The sequence below is a fragment of the Schistocerca serialis genome, chromosome 6 (genome assembly GCF_023864345.2).
Source record: "Schistocerca serialis cubense isolate TAMUIC-IGC-003099 chromosome 6, iqSchSeri2.2, whole genome shotgun sequence".
NCBI classification, from domain to species: Eukaryota; Metazoa; Arthropoda; class Insecta; order Orthoptera; family Acrididae; genus Schistocerca; species Schistocerca serialis.
Genome location: NC_064643.1, coordinates 193,830,378 through 193,848,213, shown reverse-complemented (window position 1 = coordinate 193,848,213; position 17,836 = coordinate 193,830,378). Strand labels below are relative to the sequence as shown.

Here is a 17,836-nt window from a genome sequence, read left to right as displayed (position 1 = left end):
CGGACAGCTTTCGAATTCTTGCATGACATGTACTATTTAATCTGTACGTCACAAAAAAATTCTCGGGAGCTAGGCGCCGTCGCACGAAAGGCCGTCAGCCAGGTATTCAAGAAAGGTCCATGTACCACATGCCTAAGAGCCATCAAATTCCGTGACTAACAGGTCTTACGGTTCCCTTGTCATAGCGTAATGTTCCTATTAACGGTCGAAAAATAGCCTCGTACTACATCATCATGATATGAGTTAACAGCGACGTTTCGTTTCGTTTTCTTTAATGTAGCAGCTTATTATATTGCTACCAACTGTTAAAAATTCTTAAAACGAGTACGTCTGCATGTTTGTTAAGATCATCGAATGTCATACGGCAAGTTGAGAACCGGAGGGAGAGTAAAGATATTATATCAACGTTATCGATAAACCCCTTCCTTTGAAAATTTCTCTTCTCTCGTACCTCCTCTGTGTTACCACAGATGACGTGTCACTGATCTCATTTTTACAAAGGTTGCAATACGTGAGACGTGAAATCATTTCTCAGCCCTGAGTGAAAAGCGTAATTTCTAATTGATGTTCACCAACCTGCAGTCTTCCATAGTGGTTGTCCCCTGCGGAGAAAACAGCACGTGGGTCATGAAACAGTTATTTCGAGGCTATAGTAAACTATTAGCGAGGAACAGATATCGTATGAATAATAAAATTTTCGCTTAGTTTGTTTACACAAGATGCAACTCACTTTTTATTAGCAGAATACGAGAAACTGCGCAGTTATACTCCACTTTTGAATTACAAATCGTTTCAGTTCTTCACAGTGCCTATCTGCGTAGCTACCATCAAATTGTTTTCAGTTACATGTTCAAACAACCAGAGACTGATAATTAAGTTCACCGGTACCGACTAATGAAGACAACATGTCTGTCTTTCAAGACTGCCCAGTCAACTCTCATTTACAAACTAGTCATTGCTAATTAAGTCTTGACTGATATTGACCGCGGCAGACAACATGTCTCTCCTCCGAGACTGCCGAACCAGCCGTGATCTTACAGCCGAACCATTTCGCCCGCCATACGAGGTAGGCGCGAAGATATCGGAAGTGTTTCGTCTGTGTTTTCGTTTCTATTCTGCTGGTAATTAACACTTTTGAAATAAGGGAATGATAGCCTGCTACTGAGAGATGCTTTCACATGAAATGCAAGTAAATACACTGTTTACTTTTTCTAGTATGAATAACAGGAAATGATCATTTTCGTGCTCAACTTCCGTACGCAACAGCCAGTCGCGGAGAAGGACCACAATTTAGGCGGTGTCTCTCACGACACGCATACCGAACAAACCATCTGTCACAGGTACTCGGCACCACAGTACGTTGTCTTCCCACTGCTGTCTTCTCAACAGCTCTAAGAATAGTTTCTTGTAGCTGAATATGATGGCTGCAAAGCTACAGATAACACTATAATCAACTTACGCTATTTTTCAAAGCCATATATCGCTGCTTCATTACGCCATACGTCTGGCTTATAGTAACATATGCTACACACAGTTAAAGTATTTGTCGGGTTTCATGTACGCTATTACCGTGCGGTACGCTGGAGTTGTATGCAACTGAGCTGGTCATAATGTTATCCGATTTCAGAACATATGAATATTGTTTTCCATTACGTTGAGTGTCACCATATTAAATGAAAAGTACTCACTCCTTATACTGGAATACTGTACATATTGCGGTCGCAACCGCAAACCCAGTGCCCTCACACACAGCAAAGGCTTTTTAGCTGACGTGGAACGTGGCTCGCGTATGTGCTACTAGCACAGAAATTTAACCTTTGAAACAACATTACAGCGTACAACCTGCATAACACGAGGGAGATCGAGCGGAACAGTTAAAATGTTCTGCGGATACTGCTAACTTCTCCGAGTATTACATTTTCTGTCAGTACGACTTAATCACATGGTCTCCCATAGAATATTGCCGATCAAGATAGGTCATATGAAAGACGTGCTACATATCAAGCATGCACACCTGAATCTGAAGAAAATGGACCACCGGTCGTCGGATAAACCAGAATTTGAGTTAGTATATGAGAAATACCGTCGTTTGTCAACATTCTTGCACAATATTTACTCAATGCAAGCTGGTTTGTTGGTGAACTTAGAGCTTTACGTAGAAATCTAGAAATTTCAAGTAATCCTAATATGCAGTAACAACTTACACAATCGATACTTACGAAACATGTAACTTCCCGCGGCGATCAACCACAAACAATTAAGTACTTCCATTAAACCAACGAACGGGAGAGGTTGGATTGTTTATGTACCGCAAAGTAGAAAAACCAAATGCGAGAATTTGTACGTCGTTACTCCACGACAGGTTGGATTCTAACATGGTGTCACTTGGTCGTTTGAGGCAGAATACCGCATCAGTTGAGAAAGATCAAGCACTACTGAAGTAACTGTCCCAGTATTTGTTTGAAGTAATTACAGAAAAGTATCACAGTACCATATCAGGGTAACTAGAAGTGAATTAGATCAAGTCTCTTCCAGAATCCGTTTGTAGCCAAAACTACTGTACGTCTTCTCCCAATAATGATGGTATAGTTTCGGAAGTATAGACCTACAGTGTACGGCTCTATCAGCAATATCTCTTGAGACAAGGTACAAAGAAGAAAAACGACATAGCCCTCACATTTACAGAAAACTGCCAATCTCATATATTGAAAAGTATTTTCTGCCAATCGCTGTAAGACTTTGTGAACAGCCCTACATCATTCTGGACAATAAAAAGAAAATAGCGGTAAATGTAATGAATATGCAGCTTCATTGAAGGATATGCACACACACACACACGCAGACACACACACACACACACACACACACACACACACCTCACGAATTCGTCCATGTACCTAATTTAGTAATTTCTCTACGCCAGGCCTTTCTTATTCAAATACTTTAGCTTTCTCATTGTTGATAGATGAAAGTTACATACCAGCTGTTCACCAGAAAGCGATATCTAGGTGAAATATGAATTAGCAATCCGTGAAACTATTTCAGAAAGTGAATTGTGCTGAGGAAGCGATAGTTCTGTTCACGCTACAGTAAGTTCGGGAATATTTCATCCGGTGACTGATAAAATGAGGATCTGCAGTTCGTTAATAGACCCCACCAGAGTCGTAGAGTGAGCAAGGCAACAGCGGTTTTAGTTACGTCCTTGCATCAGAACAGCTGTCGCTATAAACCGCAGCCATTTGCGAGGGAGCAAGACAATACCGAATGGAAAGTAGCCTGTAAATACACTGATGGAAAAAAAATCGCAGCGCGAAGAGGTAGTTACGCGACATATACGAAATTTAATAGGCGTGTTTCTACACCTGAAAGATGATGTCTATCCAAATTTCGCGCCAGTCGCCTTAGAGTGGTACCAGCAGCACCACTTTGGGAATGTAGATGAGGTATTCTTTATATACAATTTGTGAAGGTCGTGAGCTACAGTTACCTTTGAGACTGCAAATGGTGAGTCGATGTTAGTCAATGATGCCTTTAACGCGACAGAGACCCAGACGTCAGTACCTCACTGAGTTTAAACAAGGCATTGCAATAGCGCTACGAGAAGATGAATGTTCCTTCTCCGATACTACAAAAAGTCTTGGCAGCAATGTAGCCACTGTACATGATTGCTGGTGGCGATGGTTACGAAAATGCACGATCGCAAGAAGATGGTGCTCCGGAGGGCAAAGTGGCCCCACCCGAGGGAAGACCACTGTGTTTGGCGTATGGCTCTAGCGCATGATAACTGCATCTGCTGCAGCAATCTGAGCAGCGGGTTGCACCACACTGACACAACGAAATGTTCAAAATCGGTTACTTCAAGGGCACCTCTGAGCCGGCCACCCTGTAGCGTTCTTCCACTCACCCCACACCACCGCCATTTGCGACTTTAGTGGTGTCAATCGAAAACTAACTGGAGGGCAAGCTGGAAGTCTGTTATGTTTTCTCGTGAAAGCCAGTTCTGCCTTGGTGTCAGTGATAGCAGTGTGTTGATTAGAAGGAGGCCAGATGAGCACCTTAAACCAGCCTGTCTCCAGCCTAGACACATAGGAACTACGCCTGGAGCTAGGGTTTTGGGTGATTTCGCGTAACATCAGAAGCACTCTCGTTGTTATCCCACGCCGTCTGACAGCAAATTTGTGAGTTACTCTAGGGAATCGACCTGCTGTGCTGTCCCTCATGAACTGCATTCCAGGAGAGATTATCCAACAGGATAACGCACGTCCACATACCACTGCTATAACCCAGAATACTCTACAGCGTGTCGATATGTTGCCTTGGCCTGCTCGATCTCCAGATCTGTCTCCAATCGAACACATACGGGACTTCATCAGACGACAACTGCAATGTCATCAACAAACGCCATCAACCATCCCTGCACTGACCAAACAGTTGGAACAGGCAGGGAGTTCGATCCCACAATCTGGCATTCGGCACCTGTATGACACAATGGATGCACGTTTGCATGCTTGCATTCAACATTCTGGCAGTTACGCCGGTTATTAATGTGTAGTAAAACTTGTTCAAATCAGTACGTGTAAAATTCGAAGATATGCCCAAACCGTACAAGTATTTCAGTTCCGACGCATTCAGTGCACTTTTATCCTTTATATGCTGACTTTTTGTATAAAGCGAAACGTGATTAGGTGGCAATGGAAAGCAAATAACATACTTAATAATTCATTGTATAATACGGGAAACAGCCTAAACAGTGCTACTGTACTACGGTTATTCACGACCCTACAAGGACGTCACTTATAACATCTCTGTTATGGGGCACAAAACCAAGAGAAGAGGTCCAGCGCAGCGCGGCGCTGCTGGTGTGGTCCTAAAACCGGGCCGCTGTGTGCAACAACGAACATGGGAATTGTGTGAACCTTGTATGAAAAATTATTGTAAAATTAGAAAACACGTAATATATCTTAGAGGATTATTACTTCGTTAATTCCATGGGCGATGGGATTATCTCGCCAGTTTCGTTTTCATTTGTGTGTGCTGCCGTCCTTGTTCTTAATTTGCCTTCATTTCTGTCTTTATTTATTTCTTCCTTTTTAGTTTCTAAACTCATCACTTGCTTCACACCTGCAGAGAGAGGTGTATTTCTAAGTAGTGTGTCGTCGCCCCCTGAGGCATAGCAGAGTATGCCTCCGCTTTTATTTTCGGTTTATGGCAATGAGTCTTGCTACTAACAGCACCATGCTTTACGTGCTGCGTCGACACTAGAGGATGGCGGCATTTTTGGAGACGAAAAGGTAGGGCTATAGGGGAGGAAGGAGGCCCAAGAAAAAAAAAAAAAAAAAAAAAAAGAAGAAAATAAAATACAATAAAACAAAAAAAGTGTAGTATCTGTTCTTATCAGCTTACTATCTGATACGTCCTGCATCGCTGGACCAGAATATTAAGCTCATTTTCGGCTCATGACGGAGTGCTAGGGGCTTGCTCCAACTCTGTCGCGGGTTGGCCCGGCATTGCAGTACCGCCGGGATCGGCCCACCTAAAATTAATTAAAACACAGCCTGAAATGGGTTGATATTCTGCAGTGATCAGATATTCCGCTGGTAGCAAAACTTGTCGTAGTTTTCGATGTGCCCAGTAGTTAGCTGCTTACACACCATGATTTCTTTTAATTAATTTAAAATTATCTTAAGAATATTTTTTTATTTTTTTTGCTGTTAGCCGGACCGCTCTTGCAGCCGCATTACACTAGGTGTAGTTAAAAAAAAATATCCGTACCTGCCACTGACTGCAGGTAATTCTAAATACCTGTTTCCTTCCCGTTTGATTTCCCCTCCCCTCTTGATAAAAGCCAAACTTGGGTACAGATCAGATCGTTGAATATTCATAAGTGCAGTGGTTTCTGATGTGTTGGTAAATGTGCCAACCCCTTGTAGATGTAGGAGGCCGAAATGCACGCTATCTAACGCAGACGGGCGTGAATTCTGGAACAGGATAAGTAGTGAATTCTAATAAGAAAAGTATGCAGCTCCTCGAATACTTAACTTTAATCTATCCTTGTTGTATACATCGTTCTTCGTGAGACATTTATACGATAACTATCAAACTATGTAAGGCTAATGGCGCCTTGCTGGGTCGTAGCCATGGACGTAGCTGAAGGCTATTTTAACTGTCTCTCGGCAAATGAGAGGAAAGACTTCGTCCGTATAGTCGCTAGCAATGTCGTCCGTACAACTGGGGCGAGTGCTCTTCCGTATCTCGAGACCTACCTTGTGGTGGCGCTCGGTCTGCGATCACACAGTGGCGACACGCGGGTCCGACATGTACTAAATGGACCGCGGCCGATTTAAGCTACCACCTAGCAAGTGTGGTGTCTGGCGGTGACACCACATTCCTCCCCCGCAAATCGGCGAACGGTCGTGTTATAAGGCTTCCGCCCGCCGTGGGGAGGACCCCATGTTGACGTATGCGATGAGGTGGGGAGCCTAACAACAGGCGAGGCCGTGCCACCCGCACCCGGCCATTCGGTCCGAGGGGAGCTAGGAAACGCCTGAAAACCTAGTCCAGGGTGCACGTCAACATGCGGCGTATGCGCCCGTAAAGAGACAGGAGGGGCCGAAGGGTCGACCTCCATTGCGTCGGGGTACCCGACGCGCGAAGACGCCATGTGGTCGGGAGCGGGCAAGAGTTCCATGGCGGAGGACGGCTGGTCACGGGAAGCGATCTGCGGCGCGTGACCCAGGGAGGCGCTTGGCGGCTGCAGCGAGGCGTCCACTGCGGGCGGCGCCGGCGGGAGAACAGGCGGCGGCGGCGGCGGAGGCGACAGCGGCGCGTCGCCATGGGGCAAAATGGAAGGCATCGTCGGTAACACCTGGGGATGAGGCGAGCCAGTAGATGGGTCACCAGGGCGCTGACCGGATGGCACCGTCGCTGAAAGCAGACGGGGAGCGGCAGAACCCGTGCGACGACAGAGGCGCAGCTGATTGAGATGCCGTCACACCTCACCAGAGGCCCCCAAAACTAAATACATCGCGCGGCCGAGGCAGCGAAGAATGCGCCCTGCGAGCCAACGCCGTGAACCGCGAAAGTTGCGATAGAATACAACGTCGCCTGGAGCAAAAGCAGAAGTCTGCCGCTGCACAGGAACCTGATGTGGCGGGTGCAGCAAAGACATCAAGGTTTGATGAGGACGACCGTGGAGCAACTCAGCCGGCGAGCGACCATCTCGGGGCTGAGAGCGATACGATGACAAAAAGAGAAACAACGCGTCCTCCCGAGAATGCGACTCTTTCAACTTCAACATCTGTGACTTGAAAGTCCGGACCAATCGTTCAGCGGCACCGTTTGACTGAGGCGAAAACGGCGCTGATGTCAGATGTTGAATACCATTGGCCTGGCAGAATGACTGAAATTCTGCGGACATGAATTGTGGGCCATTGTCGGAAACAATAGTCTGCGGAAGACCTTCAATGCAAAAGATAGCAGACAACGCTTGGATGGTGGCAGAGGACGTCGTGGAAGACACCCGGACAACAAAAGGAAAATTACTGAAGGCATCCACCAGAACCAACCATCGAGCATTCCAGAATGGACCAGCAAAATCGATGTGCAAGCGTTGCCAAGGGGAAGTGGCTTTTGGCCATGCAAAGACTTTCCGCGGCGGTGCGGATTGTTGTTCGGCACACGCCATGCAAGAAGAACACATATTCGTAATCGCAGCATCGATTCCGAACCAAGTACAGTGCTGACGAGCAAGTTGTTTCGTTCGCACTATACCCCAATGACCTTGGTGAAGAAGCCGTAAGACAGAGGACTGTAACGAACGTGGGACCACGACTCTGGACTGATCATTATCAGAACGCAACAACAAAACACCACGTCGTACAAAAAGTCTCTCCTTGTGAGCAAAAAATCGGCGAACCAACGGATCCTCGATCCGAGACTTTGACAAAGGCCATTGCGTAGCAACAAAACGCAAAACAGCAGCAAGGACGGGGTCAGCAGCTGTGGCTGTAGCTACACGACGAAAATCAATCAGAAACGATTCGACCACGTCATCGGTTTCCGCATCACTGAACATGCAAGCAAGTTCGGAAGAATCGAATGCTCTATCCTCAGCAACAAGCAAACGGGACAACGCATCGGGGTTTCTGTGCTTAGCAGTGGACCGATACAGGATATCGTAGCGGTACTGCGAGAGGAAAATAGACCAGCGAATGAATTTCTGCGCTGTACGCGGAGGTACAGGTTTGTTCGGATGAAAAAGCGACGTGAAAGGTTTGTGGTCTGTGATGATGGTAAAGTGACGACCATACAAGAAATCATGGAACTTAGTAACACCAAACACGAGAGCCAAAGCTCTTTCTCTATCTGTGAATAATTTCTTTGCGCAGACGAGAGCAATTTGGACGCAAAGGCAATAGGGCGATCGTGCGACCCATCTCTGTGCGCAAGCACAGCACCGATCCCGAATTCCGATGCATCTACCATCAACAAAAGGGGTTTCTGGGGATCGAATGGCGTAAGACAAGTATTTGAAAGCAACGCCGATTTCAACTGGCGAAAAGCGCGGTCGCATTCCGTCGGCCAGACGAATGGAACACCTGTACGGTGTAAGCGATGAAGCGGAGCTGAAATGGAAGAGGCATTGCGCACATTCACTCACACCTGGTGATTCTAAATCGTGTAATGTTCTTGCGACCTCATCACGCAATGCGTGAGGAACATTGCGCGCTCTGAAAAATTTCGGTTGCGCGTTGACTTTCAGTTCCAAATGTGCTTCATAGTTCTGGGCGCAACCCAGGCCCGGTGCAAAAATGTCTGCAAATTCTTCACAAAGACGAGAAACACTGGCGGAAGGCACAGTCTGATTCACTGATAGGACCTGATTGACTATAGACATGTTAAACAACTGAAATAAACCTAAACCAAACAAGTTCACTGCAGAAGAAGAACGAAGAATGTAAAATGACACAAGTTTTGTTTGTCCCTTATATGTTGCAAGAAGGCTGCACTGTCCTAACACAGGGATATTCTGACCTGAATAACTATTTAACTTAATATTTGCGGCACGCAACGGAGGTTTGCCCAGTTGTTGGTACATGTCGTGATTTATCAATGAAACAGCAGCTCCGGTATCGAGCTGGAATGCTATCACGTGGCCATGAATGTCCAAATCTACAAAACGTTTATTGTCCTGTCGACGACAAGAGCGACTTTCGCGTGCAATTTGAACGGACACTGGTACATAAGCACTTGCGACTTGACGGGATTTCCGGCGACGTCGACGCACAGTATTTGTGGGACGAACACAGTCACTGTTAGAGACAGTGGCACTGGACGAAGTGGAATTAACTACATGAATGTCCATGGGCGAAGGTTCACGAGCCGGAGTATTCTTGGTTCGATTCCAGCACGAGCAAAGGGCCTGGAATGGTTGTGATTGTCTGATCTTAGCTTTTTCTGGCAAACACTTTGAACATGTCCTTTCTTATTACAGAAAAAGCAAATAGCTTGGTGTGACGGGCAATTTTCACGCGAATGTCTAGTAGCACACCGCGGGCATGATTTCACTGCATTTGTATGCTGGCGCGGCACACCTGGTTTAGAGCATGGCGGCAGCTGCGTGGACGTGCGCGAGGGTAGTTTACAGGTCCGTGCAGCGCGCCCGGCGGGCCGGTTAATGCTACACACGGCTGGCGAAGTTGCAAATGATTCCTGAGCAAAGTCAAGCGTGTCTTGTCTATCCAATATGTCTATCACTTGTTGAAGGGAGGGATTAACTAGTTTCAAAATCTGTTCCTGTATACGAACATCAGAAACGTTCTGTGCTATTGCATCACGTACCATACTATCTGAATAAGGGAGTCCACATTCACACTCAAAAGCACAATCCATTGTAAGGCCTTGCAATGTTGCAACCCACTCCCTACTAGTTTGACCGGCCGTATGTTTCATACGAAAGAAAGTATACCTTTTTGCAGCTACATTAACTGTTTCCTTGAAATAGGCAATAAAGCAGACAAAATTTCTTCGTAGGACAGAGTTGCTACGTCGCGTCGGGGAAATAAGTTCACTATCACACGGTACGTTGGCACCCCTACACACGCCAATAAATGAGGCTGCCGCTCGTTACCTTGAATTCTGTAGGTGACGAGATGAAATCCAAACTGGCGTGACCACTCCGTCCATGTTTCCACGTCTGCTTGAAAATTACGGAATGGTGCTGCAACTGCATGTTGTGGCTGCGGTAGCGGTGAAGCGGCGGCGGCCGCATCGTTTTGCAGTGCACGTTGACCCTGGACGAGCTGGCCAATGGCATCCAATAACGCCGTCGTCTGCTGATTCTGCAAGCGATAAAATTCGGACAGTACATCTGGCGAAGCCATGACACAATTAAATGTGAGCAATGAGAAAGAACAAGACCCTTTTTGGACTAGTCGCCAAAAAATGTTGTGTCTAGACAAAACAGCCTAAACACAATGAGAGGAAGCCGAAATGCACGCACTAAGTTAAAGCAGGATGGCGTGAGGTCTGAAACAGGATACGTAATGAATGCTATAAAGAAAAGTACGTAGCTTCTGGAATACTTAACTTTAATCCATCCTTTTGGTTCATCTGGAGATTGTGGCGATACAAGTGAGACTCTTTAGATACATGCAATGTTACTAATGGCGCCTTGCTAGGTCGTAGCCATTGACTTAGCTGAAGGCTATTCTAACTATCTGCTCTGCAAATGAGCGAGGCTTCGTCAGTGTGGTCGCTAGCAAAGTCGTCCGTATAACTGGGGCGAGTGCTAGTCCGTATCTCGAGACCTGCCTTGTGGTGGCGCTCGGTCTGCGATCACACAGTGGCGACATGCGGGTCCGACGTGTACTAATGGGCCGCGGCCGATTTAAAACTACCACCTAGCAAGTGTGGTGTCTGGTGGTGACACCACAGGAACTATACCTGGAGCTACGGTTTGGGGTGATTTCGCATAACATCAGAAGCACTCTCGTTGTTATCCCACACAGTCTGACAGCAAATTTGTAAGTTAGTCTAGGGAATCGACCTGCTGTGCTGTCCCCCATGAACTGCATTCCAGGAGAGATTATCCAACAGGATAACGCACGCCAACATACCACTGCTATAACCGAGAATACTCTACAGCGTGTCGATATGTTGCCTTGGCCTGCTCGATCTCCAGATCTGTCTCCAATCGAACACATACGTTTCATCAGACAACTCCAATGTCATCAACAAACGCCATCACCCTCCCTGCACTGACCAAACAAGTGGAACAGGCAGGGAGTTCGATCCCACAATCTGGCATCCGGCACCTGTATGACACAAGGGATGCACGTTTGCATGCTTGCATTCAATATTCTGGCAGTTACGCCGGTTATTAATGTGTAGTAAAACTTGTTCAAATCAGTACGCGTAAAATTCGAAGATATGCCCAAACCGTACAAGTATTTCAGTTCCGACGCATTCGGTGCCCTTTTATCTTTTATATGCTGACTTTTTGTATAAAGCGAAACGTGATTAGGCGGAAGTGGAAAGCAAATCTTATAACATACTTAATAATTCATTGTATAATACGGGAAACAGCCTAAACAGTACTACTGTACTACAGTTATTCACGACCCTACAAGGACGTCACTTATAACATCTCTGTTATGGGGCACAAAACCAAGAGAAGAGGTCCAGCGCAGCGCGGCGCTGCTGGTGTGGTCCTAAAACCGGGCCGCTGTGTGCAACAACGAATAAGTTACGCTCAGTATCGATACAGTACATCAAAGGAAAGGGTTCGTTTGTCGGATTTCTCGTTTTCCTCATTATTGGCGCACTCCGGCGCGTACAGGAATATTGTTGCGCATCTACCAACACTCTGCTGCAAAGTGTGCAGTGAAAGAGATGGGTATTGTTCCATTAAACAATGGTTTTACCAGGTGATGTCATTATCTTCTGCCAGGTTCAGTTGACTATAGGCACTTTAAGGCATATAATAACATGATGAACAAACGGTATATTTCTTTAACACTTAACGAAGAGGTTAATGTAATCGAGACCAGTGAGAGAGACAAAATCTCTGTGCGCGAAATTATGTTCCGCTTGAAATGCGGTAAAACACAAATTTATGAGACTGAGAGAAAGGAGAAAACTGGAAATTAGGAAATTAACGAAATAGTGCGGGAATGGTTCCTAAGTGCGCGGGCGAAAAACGTACCTTTATCTGTAAGCATGTTGCAGAGTGAGGCTCTGAAAGTCGGTAAATAGCTAGGAATTATGGAGTTTATGACATTCACTGGATGGCTGGACATCGCAAAGCTAGGCACAACATTGTGTGGAATGAAGTATGCGGGGAAGCTAAGGTTGTGCAGGAAACTGCAGCAACAGAATGGAAGACAATACTGTCCAAGTTAATTGTGAATTATGACCCGAAAGATGTCTTCAATGCCGATAAAACGAGATTGTTTTACGGCGCGCTACCTTCAAAATCGTTAAAAATTCAAGGTGAAAAGTGCACGGGCGGAAAAATGTCTAACGTAACGAAAGATTCACTCTACTGCTGTGTGGAAACACGTTAGGTTCAATGAAGAAGACAGTGGTGATTGGAAAGGCCGCAAAACCGCATAGTTACTAAAACATAGACGCCACTAAGCTTCCAGTCAGATGGTAAAGCAATAAAAATGCGTAGATGGTGAGTGGTTTTGTGATAGAATGGCATGGCCTTTTCGATGCCAAACTGAAGAAAGGAAATCGCCATTTCTTCTTTTCCTAGGCAATGCAACCTGCCACCCGAAAGTAACGTTATCAAACATGAAATTGGCTCGATTCCCTCCAGGTTCAACCAGCCTCACACAGCCAATGGACCAGGGGGTTATTTACACATTCAAGTGTTATTATTAGGGGGGGGGGGTACTGATGCAATCCCTTATTCTTGGTGTAGAAGGCGAAGGTGTGTTTGCTCTTGCACGGTTAGTTTCTGTCCTGGATGGAGTAAATTGGATTCGATTGGCCATAAAGGAAATAAAACCCAAAACTGTCATCAAGTGCTTCAACAAAGCTGGGTTTGGGGGCCAAGAACAATGCGTTTCATTGGCCATGGAAGTTCAAGAAAAAAATGCAGCAGCAATTGCTGAATTAATGAAAATGCGAAACATTTCGTATAGTGCAGACGATTACATTCAAAGTGATGACTTTCTGCAACTCAACCCACTTCACTTCAGCAAGATTTAATAGAAATCCGCAAAACAGAGGATGGTGAAGAAGAAACAATGGAAGAAGAAGAGGAGCAAAATAACGTCCCTAGAAAAATTAATACGCCAGGAGAAGCCATTTCATGCATAAATGGGGTTGTGCAATTTGCAGCACACACAAATTCTCCCAACTTGTTGGAACTATTGTGTGGCGCAAAAAATTGCGTAGAAAAAATTATTTTGAACAGAAAATTAAAACGAGTTTCCATCCTTGGTATGTGACGAAAGATGTGAAATGTAAAGCAAATAAGCATGAGAATAATATGTGTGTACATACAACAATAAACGAATTTAAAGTTTGAGTAAATATATAGATTTGCGTGTTTTTTGTCAATTAGATCAATTAGTGTAATAGTCAAGTGTTCTATTGTCCAATATACAGTGAATGGACATCCACTGTGCTGGAGTGAAGGTACGTAAATGCTTTACCTCCATAACTAAAAATTTTTGCTGATCTTTTGTGCATGATACCTGAAAAATTTTAAGTAGCCCGGTGAGTTTTGTGTAATCCGGAAACTTGTCCAATTTGGAAAATTATTTTAGTCCCAAGTGATTCCGTTTTGAGGAAGTTTTACTGTATCAATATTTCGTATTTGCAATTGCTTACCTCGCGCTTACATTAACCTGTGATCCTGTAATGTAAATCACTTAAATATGGTACCTATACAAAAGAATTCTTGAAATTTCATTATTATACACTAAATGTTTTCCACTAATGAGATTTTTTCCCTCACTGTAGAAACATAGCACGAGCAGACAGTTACTGTTATGTTTGGGGTGTCATCTCCAAGAATGGTTATTGTTAAATGGCAAAAAACGGTTACAGTGGTGAAGGACAAAAAACGATCAGTAAGTAGTAATTATGCGATGAAGAGCAGAACAACATGTGATGCCAGCCACCAGCCACTTGTCGAATGCTGTGTAGCAGAGCATGACGTCAGCAGACCGCTCTCTCGGACGTTCTGCATCTACATCTACGTGATTACTCTGCTATTCACAATAAAGTGCTTGGCAGAGGGTTCAATGAACCACATTCAAGCTTTCTCTCTACCGTCCCACTCTCGAACGGCGCGCAGGAAAAACCAGCACATAAATTTTTCTGTGGAAGCCCTGATTTCTCTTATTTTATCGTGATGATCATTTCTCTCTATATGGGTGGGTGCCAACAGAATGTTTTCGACATCGGAGGAGAAATCTCGTGATTGAAATATCATGAGAAGGTCCCGTTGCAACGGAAAATGCCTTTGTTTTAATGATTGCCACTTGAATTCACGTATCATGTCTGTGGCACTATCTCCCCTACTTTGCGATAATACAAAACGAGCTGCCCTTCTTTGTACTTTTTCGATGTCATCCATCAGTCCCATCTGATGCGGATCCCACACCGCACAGCAATACTCGAGAATAGGGCGGACAAGCGTGGTGTAAGCAGTCTCCTTAGTAGACCTGTTGCACCTTCTAAGTGTTCTGCCAATGAATCGCAGTCTTTGTTTGGCTCTACCCACAACATTATCTATGTGATCATTCCAATTTAGGGCATTTGCAATTGTAATGTCTAAGTATTTAGTTGAAGTTACAGCCTTCAGATTTGTGTGACATATCGCGTAATCGAAATTTAGCGGATTTCGTTTAGTACTTAGTGAATAACTTCACACTTTTCTTCCTTCAGGGTCAACTGCCACTTTTCGCACCCCACAGATATCTTATATTAATCATTTTGCAACTCATTTTGGTCATCTGATGACTTTACAAGACGGTAAATGACAGCAGCACGTGCAAACTAAGACGGCTACTGAGATTGTCTCCTAATTCGTTAACATAGATCAGGAGCAATATAGGGCCCATAAACTTCCTTGTGGAACGCCGGATATTATTTCTGTTTTACTCGATGACTTTCCATCTATTACTACGAACTGTGACCTTTCTGACAGGAAACCACGAATCCAGTCGCACAACTGAGGTGATATTCAATAGGCTCGCAGTTTGGTTAGAAGACGTTTGTGAGGAACCGTGTCGAAAGCCTTCTGGAAATCTAAAAATATGAAATCATTTGGCATCCCCTGTCGATAGCACTCGTTACTTCATGAGGATAAACAGTTAGTTATGTTTCGCAAGAGCGATATTTTCTGAAACCGTGCTAACTATGTGTCAATAAATCGTTTTCTTCGAGGTACTTCATAATGTTCGAATACAGTACACGTTCTAAAATCCTACTGCAAACAGACGTTAGTGATATGGGTCTGTAATTCAACGGATCACTCCTACTTCCCTTTTTGGTTATTAGTGTGATTTGAGCAATTTTCCAGTCTTTAGGTACGGACCTTTCTGTGATCGAGCGGTTGTATATAATTGCTGAATATGAAGCTATTGTATCAGCATACTCTGAGATGAGCCTGACTGGTACACAATCTGGACCGGAAGCCTTGCTTTTATTAAGTGATTGAAGCTGCTTTGCGACACCAAGGATATCTATTTCTATTTTTCTCATCTTGGCAGTTGTTCTTGTTTTGAATTCAGGAATATTTACATCGTCATCTTTTGTGAAGGAGTTTGGGAAAATCGTGTTTAATAACTCCGATTTAGTGGCACTGTCATCAGTGACTTCACAGTTGTTATCGCGCAGTGAAAGGTGGCTACACTGTGCCACTGCGCCAGAGATTGCGCCAAAGAGTACTATTAAGCCGCCTCGGCAGTGCTAGCAGAGAGCTCGTAGAGGACAGTGCGTGTTAACAGTCGTACCGAGATGTGATAGTGGGCACTGCTTGTCGTGAAGTCGGAGTAAGATGTTGTAGTAAAGAGTGTTGTCCCATGTTTTATGCAGTTATTTGATGGGAGAGATAGCAGATGTTATTGTGTGAATTTCGTCAGTATATATGAAGGTAAAAACTACAATGTTCTTTTATTAATTGTGTGTCTGAAATAATGTGTCACTACAGGTTCAGTCAACAAAGCATCTGGCTTGTGTTCTTGTATTAGAGTGAAGTCTGGTTTTCTTGCGTAATTATAGTTTTTCTAAATTTCTTTTGTCACGTCAGTATAGTTGGTATTTAAAAATTCTTGTCTTGTTGGAAAAGAACCGTGCCAGATGTGGACGTTGAGTCACACTCCCACGTACAGAACAGTGACTCTTGTGCTTATTGGTTTTGTTGGTTTTTTTAGTTGCTGGGGACTTAATTAATTAACTGTGTTTACGAAAATTTTCTTACATTGTTATTTGCAGTCAGATAGCGTAATAATTCTAGTCAGGGCCAACCGTTTACGAGACACTGCGTAATCGGACGGACATACTAAAAAACCAAAATCCTTTTCAATTACATATATTTAAATAAGCCCCCATGCACGTGGCGACCGCTGCTTCGGATCGTCCCTTGGAATTTTTCTGACTGTAAAAATAGTAGACTGTAGTATTGTTGTAGTAATTTGTAGTTAGTAATTGTAGTCTATTTTGCATGTGTAGATTTGGTAATTGGCATTCTTCTAATGGTATTTTTCAAAATTTAATTTTTATTGCCTTGTATACGCGTTTGACAAATTAGTGCAATTATTTCAATTGTTCGATTGATCGTGTCTGAAGGAAACATCTAGTGTGAATAGTATTGTTGGAGATAAGGAGTCATTGTGTGTGATTTTCGAACAGTGACGAAATTTTTATATTTTGTAAATGATTACGCGGTCAATGAAACAGGCAAAAATGATGAATGGTCAGAATAACGAAATTGTTAACATGGCGAACTCGCCAACAGAGGAAAACAGTATGGTGGATAATGAGGTGGAAAACAATGTGATAAGTCGGGAAAATAGTCCGGAACCATTTCAAAATTTTTCTCAATCAGAAAATTCACAGAATACGAGATCAACGATAGAAGAATCTGGAATAGTATCGAACACAGATAGCTTTATAGCCATGCAGAAGGAAGCTGGTTTTGTGGGAAATGTGAGGGGCGAAAGGAATTTCGAAAAAGTTACTATGGAGCAGTTGATGAGTGCAATATTAAATTTGGGATCACAGGTACGATCTGAATTAAAAACAGTTATGGAAACACAAATAGGAACAATTAAAACTGATATAGGAACTATTAAAACAGAGATGGGAACAATTATAACAGAGATGGGAACAATTAGAACTGAGATGAAAGCAATGACAACACGTTTTTGCTCAAAAATAGGAACAATTGAAACAGAAATAGGAACAACTAAAACCGAGATGAAAGCAGTGGGATCACAGTTACGATCTGAATTAGAAACTGATAGGGGAACAATGGAAACTCAGTTAGGCTCACGAACAGGGACATTTTTCAAATACACGAATGACGATTCAAATAAAGAAATTAGAGAAGAAGTACAACCGATTTTGAAGGCTCACAATAATAGCTTAATTTCAACAGAAATCAGACAAGAGGAACAGGACAGAGAACGGGAAGGAAAAGATCGCGTGATAGTACAGAAATTTTCAGAGTTAAATTTACAACGTGCAAAGGATAAGGAAGAAATATTTGAAAGAATCGAGGAATCCGTACCAAACGACAGAATAAATAACTTAACGCAACAGTATGACCAGTTCACTACTAAATGTGACAATACCGAAACCCGAGTCGCGA

At 43.9% G+C, this 17,836-nt stretch overlaps 1 pseudogene; it reads left to right on the top strand.

The window, feature by feature from the left end:
* Positions 1–5,357: 5,357 nt before the first annotated feature.
* Positions 5,358–5,538, top strand: LOC126485587 (U2 spliceosomal RNA; annotated as a pseudogene).
* Positions 5,539–17,836: the final 12,298 nt, after the last annotated feature.